The sequence below is a fragment of the Bubalus bubalis genome, chromosome 10 (assembly GCF_019923935.1).
Source record: "Bubalus bubalis isolate 160015118507 breed Murrah chromosome 10, NDDB_SH_1, whole genome shotgun sequence".
Classification (NCBI taxonomy): domain Eukaryota; kingdom Metazoa; phylum Chordata; class Mammalia; order Artiodactyla; family Bovidae; genus Bubalus; species Bubalus bubalis.
In genome coordinates this window covers 20,986,250-20,999,584 of record NC_059166.1, presented here as the reverse complement: position 1 = coordinate 20,999,584, position 13,335 = coordinate 20,986,250, and positions in this window count along the sequence as shown.

Genomic DNA, 13,335 nt, shown 5'->3' with positions numbered 1-13,335 from the left:
GTTTGGCAATTAGTAGGTACACCACAATGCTTGTTCACTGAGTAAATGTATGAAATCTATCACTGGATTAAATCTCTTAAGGGCCAGGAGATGTATTTTCAGAACAGACTGTTACATCCCCTGCAGAATTGTTGTTCTTGAATTGTACTGGGTATGCAGCCCTGGGTTTGTATTGAGAATTTTTCTATTAACTCTCCTATGGATCTTGTGTTATTGGAATACATTTTCTCTACTTTATGAAGCAGCTCAGTAACATTTCTTTTTTGGACCTACTATAAGGACTAGTCCTGGTCATTTTGAGAAATAGATTTGTTTTTATTTTATGGGTACCATGAATTGTCTTATCATTCCCTTTTATAGAGCAAAATTTGTAGCTCAAAATAAACAGTATGATTGCACTTTTCAGCTAATTAATTTCTACTTCTACTTTTGCCTCCATGTTTGTTTTAACTTTTTGACTGTCATATAATTTGTAGCTTATGACTTACTGTCATATATTATTGGTAACTGGTTTATTTTATATATCCCTTTAAGTGATCATGAATGTCTTTTGCAATAAGATTATTAACAAATGAAAATTTTAATCCATCAGTTAAAAAAATATTATTTTATTATACAGAAATACTTGACTGTTGCTAATATCTGTTTTTAAAAGTCACTGACACAAGACACTCTTATGGAGTGTACTTACTGTTTGTTTTACCAATCACCTCCTGACTTCTGGAAAAACAACTCTTCTGGAAATTGCTCTTCTTTCTACTATAATCATGCAGTTCTCTGATCAACTCTGTTCCCTTGAAAGTGTTGAGTACTCCACAGTTGGGCAACCAAACCAAGATGTTCTACTCGGGTTGTTTATTTGTTTCTTGGGGAGGGAGAAGTAGTTTGAATGAGACAGCCCTACCCTATGATGGAACTGAGATGTAAAACCCGGGTACTGTGAGTGATCATATTTCCTGCCACATGGAGAAAGCCTAACTCAGTGCAAGAACTTGGCACAGAGAAAGAGACGGCAAATGAGAGAGAGAAAAGAGACCTGGTGGGAAATTCTTTTGACTCATGGGCACAATCTCTACCTTTCAGGTGGTTGGATGTTCACCCCTCCTTTGATTTTGTAAGATCACTAATCCTTTTTCCATATTGATTCAAATTGGATTTCTGTCACTTTCAAGTGAGAGTCTTTTCTGATGTATGTTATTTTAAGCTTTATTGTGTAGAATCCAGTGTGCTAACCTGGCTAGGAAGAAAAGCTTTGGCCCTAACCATTATCAGCCCCACAGCCTAGCCTTGCAGGAAGATCGGATTTAGTCCTCACCTTGAAAAGTGTATACCTGAAAAAAAAAAAAAAAGTGTATACCTGGCTAGACCTTCATTTAAAAGAAACTCTGCTATGCTTCTTAGAGACCCGGTGTATAAAACAATTAAATTTTCTTTTGCAAAATACCGGCATTGCAGATTTTTGTCAGCAATCTTAAACTCAGATGGTTTGGTCTTCTGACTGTGTCAAAAGTGGATTTAGACAATAGTTATTGGAGATAGAAGGACATGATGATTAGCACTTTCCATGTTGTTCTACTTCTGTCTCCACGTCAAATCAACAGAATTCTACATGCTTTGGTGGGTAGAGTGGAAAGAACATAGACTTTAGATCAGGCAGACACAGATCCGTATCTTAGCTTTACAACTTAGCCAAATTCCTTGGTCTCTCTAAGTTCCTTTCTAAGTAGCTTGTGGAAGAACATCAATCTTACATCATTATCAGAGAAACAGCATCTATCTTACAACATTATCAGAGAAAATACACATAAAGCCCTAGTACAGTGTCAACATATAATAAATGGGAGCTATTATCATTATGTTGGCTCCCTGTAGAAGGACCTTTTGGAAGCTTTAACAATTTGCTTTCAGCTATACACACATATGCCACACACACAAACACACACACACACCCCACACATACACACACCACACATACACATACACTCACAGAGCATGTATCCGCATCCTTTGCCTAAATATTGCTTACATAATTCCCTTTGTAGAGATATTTTTACACTATTCCTCTCTTAGGGATTTTGCCCTAGAGGAAGAGTAAAAACTTTTCTGAATTGCTAATTTTCTTTTCTATCTAATGATAAAAGTTACATGAGTGCCATCTTGTTCACCCTTCCCCACCTTCTTTCTTTCTTTCCTTTTCCCCCCTTGACTATCAGTGTACGAATAGAGGTAAATTTAATGCTCACTTGCAGCAAGCTAGGTTAAAATACTCACTACCTCCTCAATTACTTCCCATGTATTGTTTTATTTTTTCAATGGCCATGTCATATGGATATCTTTACGAAGAGGAAGTGTTCCCAAATTCTTTCTGGAAGTAGGCAGCAGGGTATGAACAATAAATGTTGATAAGTAAATACACACAGACTATTTCACACCTCTCAAATGGAGGATGGTCGAGACAGGAGAATGGGGGTAATAGCCCTCATGTTTGACAGATGTTGGAAGATGTGCTCTGAGTTTCCTAAAGATCGTGCTTCAGTCAGCAGCCTCTCATTGGAGCTTCTGTTCTGACTTGTAATCAAGCTTTGTGAGAAGGGCCCTCTTTCAGATTCCATGTTCCATGAAGCCCACTTGAAGAGCCATGAGGTCAACACAGCTTCAACTTGATTCAGGGTCTCCATTGCTGAGGGATTAACAGCAGGCAAAAGAAGATGACGACATCTAGAGCTGGGCACATAGTACATATTTAGAGAATTTACGTATTTCTTATTGGCTGACACTGTCATTAACCTCTTCTCTCTGAATAAGGCTCGTCCCTCCTGCCCTGTGTCTTTGTTCCTCTATTTTCATGACACATACCCGTGGTGCTCACCTGCCTACTCCCCTAGCCTGCTAGCACTGGAGTTCTTTGAGGTTACGAGCTGAGTCTTACACTTTGACCGATCTCTGGCATATCTCACAATGCCAGCACACAGCTTTCAAAATATGTTGAAGGAGCAAAATGAATGAACTATCATCTTTATAGAAAATATTCTCTATAACAAGAGAGTATAACAGGAAGAAAAGATCATCGAATATTTCACACTTTTCATTGATCTAAATCTTAAGTGGTAAAAATAATTATTTACTACCAGGGATAAAATGCAAATAGAAATCACTCACCACAAACAATATTTTGTTCTCATTTCCAGGAATCAATGTTACTTCTTTTATAAAGAACAGTTCATCTCGGGGTGATGTCTTACATTTATAGGGAGATAACTTATATTAAGTTCACTATGTAAGTGTCTTAGTCTGTTTTTGAAAAATCTCTTTGACAGCCTACTTTTCTCTGAAAGAAAAATAAACACTGGGATGGTTTTCTGGGACAGTAAGTTTCAAGTTTCTATTTAAAGTATCTGTGCTATTGACAGCCCCACATGCCAGCCCAGGGGCCCCTGTTTGGGGTTCAGGTTTTCCGGCATCAGGAGAACCTCTTGGGACAGTCACTGTTGGGTCACCACTGCTCTCCAAGATTGTCCTAGGGGCTGTGCGGGGTAACTACTGCACACTAGGAAACTACCCCTGATTAAAAATAGAAGGGCTGTGCTGGTGGTGAAACGCATTTCCATATCAAGTACGCTTTATTAAAAAAAACCTTTTGCATTTCCAAGTTAAAAACACGATTTCCTGACAACATTCTGAGATAAATCCACTGCATATTCTTTTATTCAGGTCAGAAGCAGCAAGTCTGAATGAGTCAGTGTAGCCTTCTGTATTTATCTACATCTTATGATTATGTTTCTCAGTTGCAAAGACTGAATCAGGATGATCATTTGCCTAGAGGTGGTTTCCTTCACAATATAGTTCAGGAAACCTGGACAAAATCAATGGAATTAATTTCTTTATTTTATTTTGTACTAAATTAGGAGAGAACTCTGCTCCATGTTACTAATTGCAAATAATTTTCTATTAGGTGTCTTATGTTTATTTATGTTGCAAATATAGTCCCTTTGACTATTAAGTGGACTTTGAAGGTGTGACCAAGACTAAGGTAGCATCACACTGGGGTCACTGATTGTGATGGTTAATTTCATGTGTCCATTTGGTGAGGATACGCTATCCTGACACTTGGTTAAACATTATTCTAGACATTTCTGTGAATGTATTTTTTAAGTGAGAATAACATTTAAATCAGTAGACTTTGGTAAAGCAGATTACTCTCTTTAATGTAAGTAGGCCTCATCCAATAAGTTGAAGGCTTTAATCGAAAAAGGCTGACCTCTTAGGAAGAAAGGCAATTCAGCCAGCAGAGAGCTGGGGGCCTTGAACTGCAATTCCTGCCTAGGTCTGCACTTCCGAGCCTACTTTGCAGATTTTGGACTTGCCAGCCTCCACAACAGCATAAGGCAATTCCTTAAAATGAATCTCTCTCTCTCTTGTTCTCTTATATATATCAGAAGAGATAAAAAACAGAAGAGGTAATATATATAATGTAAATATCTATATATATGTAGATCTAATTTGTATGGTAAATTATATATATAATGATCTATATTAGATAAACTTTTAATATATTTTTATACAAAAATTTTAATATATCTTTTATGGTTTCATTTCTCTGGAGAGTCCTAATACAAGTGACTTTTTCTCTTATTTCATCAGTGAAAACTGAAGAGTCTCAAGGAGTAATGCCAAGCAGACATCCTTGCTTTGCTGATCTGCTTTCATAATGTGTTACAATATATCAAACACCAGAGGAAACCGTTTGTTTAAAACCAAGAATAAATTTCAATTTATTTATTTAAAAATTAGGCATTTCTGCTGTGGAGAAAGTACTTGCGTGTATACTGACCAATATTCTTTTCTTTAAGCTGACTAGTGTTTATTCACCGCATGGTTTTCTTTCCTTCCTGCCGTTCCAGCGATGATTATGGTTGTAAACGTTCTCGCAGTTTGAGTTGCGACTATGAGTGTCTCCACTGCAGTTTAGATAACAGAACAGACCACTGACGATGCCATCCTTCTGTCAGGAACTTGTTTCCCAAGCGGTTGTCACCTTCATGCTTGCACCGTAACTTCCCTTTTACAATTGAAAGTAAACACATGCAGGGAGGGTGGGGGGCAGCCATGAGGGGCAGTTCATCCTGGACAGTTGGTGTGATGTTGGGCAGAGTATATTCTAAGCTTGACGGAGGCAATACAAGCACTTTTAACTTAATATAAGTGCTTTTTTAAATCTTCCTCACCCCTTGCCACAAGGTGAGATAAAATAGGCAGGAGCAGAACCAGGCAAAGGCAACATATGATTTCCTATCACCCCTTCCCTCCCCTCCGGACTCATCATTTTGTAATGACTTCCACGCTTAAACACACATTCTCCCATTCTCCTGGTTGGTACAAGCCTTTCCCCTGCTTCCCAGACAGCCCTGTCTTCTTTGCATGCCTATGTGCTCACTGTCTATTGTTCAGGGCTCAGCAGGACTGACAGGCAGGTTCAGTGGAAAATCTAGAACTGAACAAGATAATGGATCACTAATTACTTCCAGGCACACCCAAAAGATATTGCAGGTTTGGTTCCAGACCATTAATTGAATATGCAATGAAGTGAGTCACAAGAATGTTTTGGTTTCCCAGTGTATACAAAAGTCATGTTTACACTATACTGTTACATGTGCAATAGTATTATGTCTAAAGATACAATTTACATACTTTAACTTAAAAATATTTTATTGCTAACCATCATCTTTGCCTTTGGTGGGTTGTATTCTTTTCACTGTTGAAGAATCTTACCTCTGTATTGATGGCTTCTGATCAAGGCGGTGGTTGCTGAAGCTTGGAGTGACTATGTCAATTTCTTAAAATAAGAAAAAAAAATGAAGTTGGTTACATTGAGTGACTTCTGCTTTCATGAACCATGTCTTTGTAGCAGGTAATGTTCTTTGATACCATTTTCCCATAGTGGAGTTTCTTTCATAATTACTCAATCGTCTCCAAGAACCTGCCTGCTAATGCAGGAGACATAAGAGATGCATCTTCGATCCCTTGATTGGGAAGATCCCCTGGAGAAGGGAATGGCTACCCTCTCCAGTATTGTTGCCTGGAGAATCCCATGGACAGAGGAGCCTGGTGGGGCTACAGTCCATAGGGTCACAAAGAATCAGACACAACTGAAGCAACTTAGCACACACACACTCAAACCCCATGCTCCTTTATCAACTGATTTCATGTAATATTTTAAATCCTTTGTTGTCATTTCAACAATCTTCTCAGCATCTTCACCAGGAGCAGTTTTCTCCTCAAGAGTCCACTTTGCATGCAGAGCAGCACGCTCATTATTTCTTTGGACTGCATCACCACAAAGTTTCAGTTTGTAAAAAAATGCAGTATCTGTAAAAGGACAATAAAGTGAATGCCTGTGATATGTTTTCAGACTTCTGATTATTGCAATTACCCTAATCACTTATTGTCAAGGAACTCTTGTGTGTGTCATAGTATATATCCATGTCCACAGACTGCAAGGGTATCTTTAAAAATATCTCGAGGGTTGTTTGTAGAGTGATCTTATATTTTTCATCCACACCAGAACTGTTTCGAGAGTAAAAGAAGGCATTAGTAATAATTATTCGAGACAAACCAGCTTGTGCAGACATCTGGTTACCAGGCACTAAATTATCTTGCTTTCTCCACCACTGGGCAAATTGCTCTTAATAATACCATAAGCTGCTCTGCGAGAAAGAGGTGTATAGGTGTGTGTGTTAGGTCCTCAGTCATGTCCGACTCTTTGAGACCCCATGGACTGTAGCCTGCCAGGCTCCTCTGTCCATGGAATTCTCCAGGTCAGAATACTGGAATGGGTAGCCGTTCCCTTCTCCAGGGGATCTTCCTGACCCAGGGATCAAACCCAAACCTCCTGCATTGCAGGTGGACTCTTTACTGTCTGAGCTAGCAGGGAAGCCCGAGAAGGAGGTGCTGTGGTTCTTTTATATCTTGTGCTCAGAACTGCTCAAATAAAAGATAAATTGTGATTTTCAAAGACTGTATGTGCAAAACATGGACCTTAGTAGTATTCACAGAGCAGACTTCTGACCCAGAAACCAGTCTTTACCTAGAAAAAGCTCATGCAGGGTGAAATTATACTTAAATATAGTTAGGTGCCCAGTGGAGAAAGGGAGGGTGGATGGAAAAGCCCACCACGTACCATGCCTGTAAAGGTCAGCTGCTTCCCAGGCAGCTCTCATCTGCTAACTCTACGGTCTCACTTTCTGTTTGGGAAGAGCTCACAGTGTAGCCCAAGCAAATTAAAAGGTGGAATAAAATGTGTTTAAAATAAAATTAGCTTTAAGTTCATGAGGAATAGATAGTATATCACACTTCTAGAAGAAATGAGGGGTTGGAGAGCATGTCAGGGAATCAAACTCAAGATGAGATTGAGATTCAGCCTCAAAGACACTAGGAATTTCTGTCTTAACCAATACAGAGAGAGGAAAGACTGCTTCCTTTTTTTCTGGTCTTTCACAACCTTGATGGTTAGGGGATTGTTTAACTTGTGAAATGCCTTTTGTATAATTTGCTCTGTTTATGGTCTGATACTGTACCAGCTTTTTCACAAGTCAATCTTTCTTTTATTTTTTTCTTGGTTTGTTTTTTCTTCTCTTCTTTTCTTTCTCTCTGTGTCTTTCTTTCTGTCTGTCTAACATAAAACACTGGTTGTTTTCTCTCTGTAGCCTTTTCTCTCTCCCTACTCCACCCCTCTTCTCTCCTGTCTTCACTCTCAAAATTGGCTTCAATAGCAATAGATTAAGAGTAGGCATCTATTTTGGGCTTCTCAGGTGGCACTAGTGGTAAAGAACCTGTCTGCCAATGCAGGAGAGGTAAGAGACACATGTTCGATCCCTGGGTTGAGAAGATCCCCGGGAGGAGGAAATGGCAACCCACTCCAGGGCTTCCCTCATAGCTCAGTTGGTAAAGAGTCTGCCTGCAATGTAGGAGACCCCGGTTCAATTCCTGGGTTGGGAAAATCCCCTGGAGAAGGGAAAGGCTATCCACTCCAGTATTCTTAACCTAGAGAATCCCATGGACAGAGGAACTTGGTAGGCTACAGTCCATAGGGTTGCAGAGTCAGACATGAATGAAGTGACTTAGCATGTTTGCAAGCATCTATTTAGGGCTTCCCTGGTGGCTCAGTGGTGAAGAATAATCTTCCTGCCAATGAGGAAGGCACAGGTTCAATCCCTGGGTCAGGAAGATGGCAATGGCAACCCACTCTAGTGGCTCAGAGGTGAAGAATAATCCACCTGCCAATGCGGGAGGCAGAGGTTCAATCCCTGGGTCAGGAAAATGGCAATGGCAACCCACTCCAGTGTACTTGCTGGGAGAATCCCATGGGCAGAGGAGCCTGGTGAGCTACAGTCCATGGGGTCGCAAAAATGTCAGACATAACAGTGACTAAACAGCAACAAAGCATCCTTTTATTTAACAGTAATGGAATAAAGATCACTCCCTCTAAGTTATGTATAAAGATATGTTTGTCAATATTTTATTTAAAGTATCTTATACAAAGAAAGTTTTGAAGGACCCTAAGAATTTACAGAATCCCTTGGACTGCAAGGAGATCCAACCAGTCCATTCTGAAGGAGACCAGTCCTGGGTGTTCTTTGGAAGGAATGATGCTAAAGCTGAAACTCCGGTACTTTGGCCACCTCATGCGAAGAGTTGACTCATTAGAAAAGATTCTGATGCTGGGAGGGATTGGGGGCAGGAGGAAAAGGGGACGACAGAGGATGAGATGGCTGGATGGCATCACTGACTCGATGGACGTGAGTCTAGGTGAACTCTGGGAGTTGGTGATGGAGAGGGATGCCTGGTGTGCCGCGATTCATGGGGTCACAAGGAGTTGGACACGACTGAGCTACTGAACTGAACTGAACTGAAGAATTTTCATCAAGAAGCTAGTGGGTTTTGGTTGTATAGCACAATGAATAAGTTTCAGACGTAGATCAACCTTTTAGTCAGTTCCCAAAATGTCATTCTGATTCTTTTTCTTTGCCTGATATGTGAGCCAATTAACTTCCATTAAGACATGTTTTGAGCAAAGTGTTTTTGTTTCCACTGCAAATAATATGTCTATTGATAGTCATTTGACTTTAAATACACTATTTTAAAATATGTTTTAATATAGTGTCCTGGGAAATTTTTTGTGATCTGAAATAATCCTTTTTGGTAGAACAGACAAATAATTTTTCCTTCTAAACAGTATTATAACATATTCTTGTGAAGTGTGGACAGAACTGTGGAAAATTATTTTCTAAAGATGCTTATATATTTTAGCTCTTGATAAAGAAACTTTTTATTTGATTGCCTGTCTAGAAGGTGATGGACAGGGAAGCCTAGCGTACTACAGTCTATGGGGTCGCAAAGAGTCAGACACGACTGAGTGACTGAACTGAACTGAACTGAACTGAACTAGAAGATATCTGCAGCCTATTTTTTTCTTTTTGTTTTCTTTTTGTTGTTCACTCTGTACCTTTTTTTTTTTTGGAGACCGAACCCATTACCCACTCCTCTCATTCATCCAAGGTCAAGGTAGCAGCTACCTAGGCCAGATTAGTCAAGACTCCTTTACTCCCTTGCACACAGCAAACAGTTCAAGGGTGGGGAAGGAATTCTAATTGTCAAGAGGAGAGGTGCTCTCTTTCACTGGGACCTACAGCCATAAAGATAATGGAGTCTAGAGTGGCTTGGTGCCATCTTTGCCAGCTCTTTGAAAGAGCCTGGGAATGAGGGCAACACAGCTGAGGTGGAGAAAAGAACCTGATGACTGTGCATGTTCTCCTGAACCTGTTCACAGCCGACCCATAATGGCCTGTCTGGTTACTTAAGGCAATAAATCCTGCCCCCTCCACCCCAAAGCTTAAAGTGGTTTACAATAGATTTCCAACCTAATTTTGAGAAAGTTCCAGGATACCCATTAATTTTTAATTGGAATGCAAAGTCACACAGTCATATTTGTTTTAAGAGAGAACATACTTTTTATTTCTTTTTGCATCCCTAACCCCAATGGGAAGCTTGCCAGTTTGCTAAGAGCAGAACTGTGATATAGTTGAACTGTGATATCTGTGGAGTACAGATAACTATAAGAAACCTCAACAGACCTAAATATCTGGACTTGTTTCCTAGATAATTTTATTCATTATTTTTAACAGTTTTATTCCTCCCAACTTGAAGGTATCGAGAAGACCTAAAGTCAAAGATTATACTTGCTCAAAGAATAGAAATCCTGCTGTTGCCACATATTAATTTATTACATACTATGTAGTAATACATATTAATTTATTAATACAATGTTTTAGGCATTGTTTTATAAGGACCTTAGCAAGGACCCTTGAAAAATGAGCAATAAGTGCAATATAAAATAATGCTAATTTATATTACTTAAAACCCTCTTTTATCTTGATTTAGCTTATCATCTGTCAGCCTGGTGACCAGTCACTTTTATGGAGAGGACAGACAGGTCACCACATTACTCAACTGCTGTACAAGCTTTGTTCTTAGCCTTGCCAAGTAGTTGTGACTATGCAATTTACACTCCAGGGAAGTTTTGGTTTGTCATTCTTACTCAGTTAACTTACCCATGAAGTTTGTCATTATAACTTGGATTCTCTGGATCTAATACCTTTAAAAATAGAAGCAAGAATCTCAGGGTCCTAATTCTGTTGAATGAGTCACTTTTTATTTTGGCCAAAGACCCCCCTTGGGAATCAGTCTAAGGTCTAATCCTACAAGAGTCATGGATGAATTTCCTAATGGGGTGTGCAGAAGGGTGTGGAAATCTGTGGCTTGGGAACAGCTTGTGAGCTGCAGAAAGAAAGGCAACATTCCTTCTGGCTCTCAACATTCCTTCCTCGACCACCTGTCACTTTCATATCGAGGGGATTGTCTCATGCCCAGAATACAGAGTATTTCTTATGAAATAAATGTAGCAAATCACTTTTCACTGAGCCAATTTAATTTCTTTTATAAAAACGACAATACACTTTCTAAGCATGTTTATCATGGGGTGCTGGGAGCCGGCATATTGCATATTGAGTGAGTGGATCAGCTGGGGCTGGTCCCCGGCAATGGGGAATAAATGAGGAGTCAGCATACATGTGATTTAGCAATTAAGTTTAAAGGTGAAGGCTCCATGAATGCATCCTTCCTTGTGGATCTGGTCCCATTTGCATCTCCAATCTTACCTTTCAGCATCACCTGCCCTCATTCTTCCAAACGCTATGAAAAGTGTAATGTTAGCCACTTAGTCGTGTCTAACTCTGTGATTCCATGGATTGTAGCCCACAGGGCTCCTCTGTCCATGGGATTCTCCAGGCAAGAATGCTGGGGTGTGTAGCTGTTCCCTTCTCTAGGGGATCTTCCTGACCCAGGGATCAAACAAGGGTCTCCTGCATTGCAGACAGATTCTTTACCATCTGAGCAACCAGAGAAGCCCTCCAAACTCTATACTTAACCTTAAACACTATCCAGTCTCTTATGCTTCAGGGAAATTTGCAAATGCTACTTTTTCTAACTTAGCATTTTCCCTTTTCCCCAAACCTTGCTGAAATCTTGCCAATCCTTGCTCATTTTTCAGGTTCCAGTTTTTGTCTTACTTTCTTACTCTCACCAAACTGGATTTAACTATTTCTTATATTTCAGAGCTTCCTATATGATGTGGCACTTGTCTGTTTTCTTATTTGTTCTTGTTACTAGTAGGGTTTTGCCTATCAAACCTGGCATTGTGTGAAGGATAACTCAGCAGTTTTCAAACTGGATAATTACAGGCCTAAAATCTGACTAAAAGAAGTAAATGAATATGATATGAAAAGTTTGATGTTGAATTCTTCATAAATAATGATCCACATCCTCAACTTTTTCTTATATAACACTCTGAAAACAGCTGAAGAATTGAACTTGAAAACAAGGAACATAACTGAGTAGAAGTCACAACTACCCCATTAGTAATGTTCCTTCCTGATTGGAAAGGGAATCACTTCTCAGCCTTTTGGCTGAGATCTCGTTTCTGATTAAAAGGAAATGTTATTGCATATGGCCTTGAAAACTCAAAAATTTCCACCTTATCTTTTTGAAACAATGTCTGAGAAGATAACAGTTGCTTCTAGTCAAATAAACTAAATTTATTTGATCAACACGTTCATAAAAGTGTGCTTGGGTGGGGGAAGCCAAGAAGATTTCTTTTTTAATCTGTAAGGGCTTTAATGACCCCTGTCGGGGAGGCTCTGTACCCAGCATGCTAAAGAATAGATCAAAAACTGACAAAACCCCATAGAATCCTTTTTTTTTTTTTTTTTTTTTGGCTTTTGCTTCCACAGGATCCAACAGTTAACTGCACATTCAGATTTTATGCCTTTTTGGTTGCAACTCGACTGTTAATTTTCTCTAAATCAACCTTCTGGGTGGTTATGAAAAAAACTGATGAGGTTTGTTTTTCAGGTGTACTGTGTGGTGATTTGACATTTGCATCCATTATGAAATGATCACCACAGCAATTCTAGTAACCATCTGTCCTCATACGAAGTTATTCAAATATTATCGACCATATTCCTTATGCTATATATTCCATCCTGGTGGCTTATTCATTTTCTAACTGAAAGTTTGTGCCTCTTAATCCCTTGCATCTATTTTGCCCTCTCCCACCTTCCCCTCCCCTCTGTTTTTTCCCCTCATCTATCAGTCTGTTTTCATTTTATTTTGGGCCAACCCAAAAGGGAGCTGTGGTGGGAAGATTGACTGAAGAGGAGCTCTGCATTGGAGAGAGATGGCAGGGCTCCTGTAAGCCATGCCCAAGCAGTGCCTGGGAGCTGTCTAGGTTCCTGAAGGTACCGAAGCTGCAGGATGTCAGCTCACTGCATCCACTTGATGGGCAAGTTCTTTGTATCTGAGTGGCACATCTCAGCTGTCCTTTAGTAATGAGAAGTAACTTAGAGGACTCTTTCCAAAGTGCCCTGAAAGGTTTCTTTTGTAGTCTGCCCTATTCTTACCAACTCTAGGGACACTGTGAACATACTGAATAGTAACAGAGTTAAGACTCCTGAACTCTACCCTTCAGGAGAGTCGTATCCAAGTGTCCTGGGGGGCCATCATGTTCTACTGGAAAGTCCCAAACTGGCAATTCTATGCTCCACGTGAGATGATGGGGTACATTTATGACACAAACTTGTATTTCTCAACTGAAGGAACTATAGCAACCCTGTTCAAAACAGCAATATGCCCTAAACCATCTTACAGATAACTGAGGCAGAGCTGAAGTTTATCACACTTCATGTATGATGTATGATGTGGTACTAGGGACACTTCATGCCC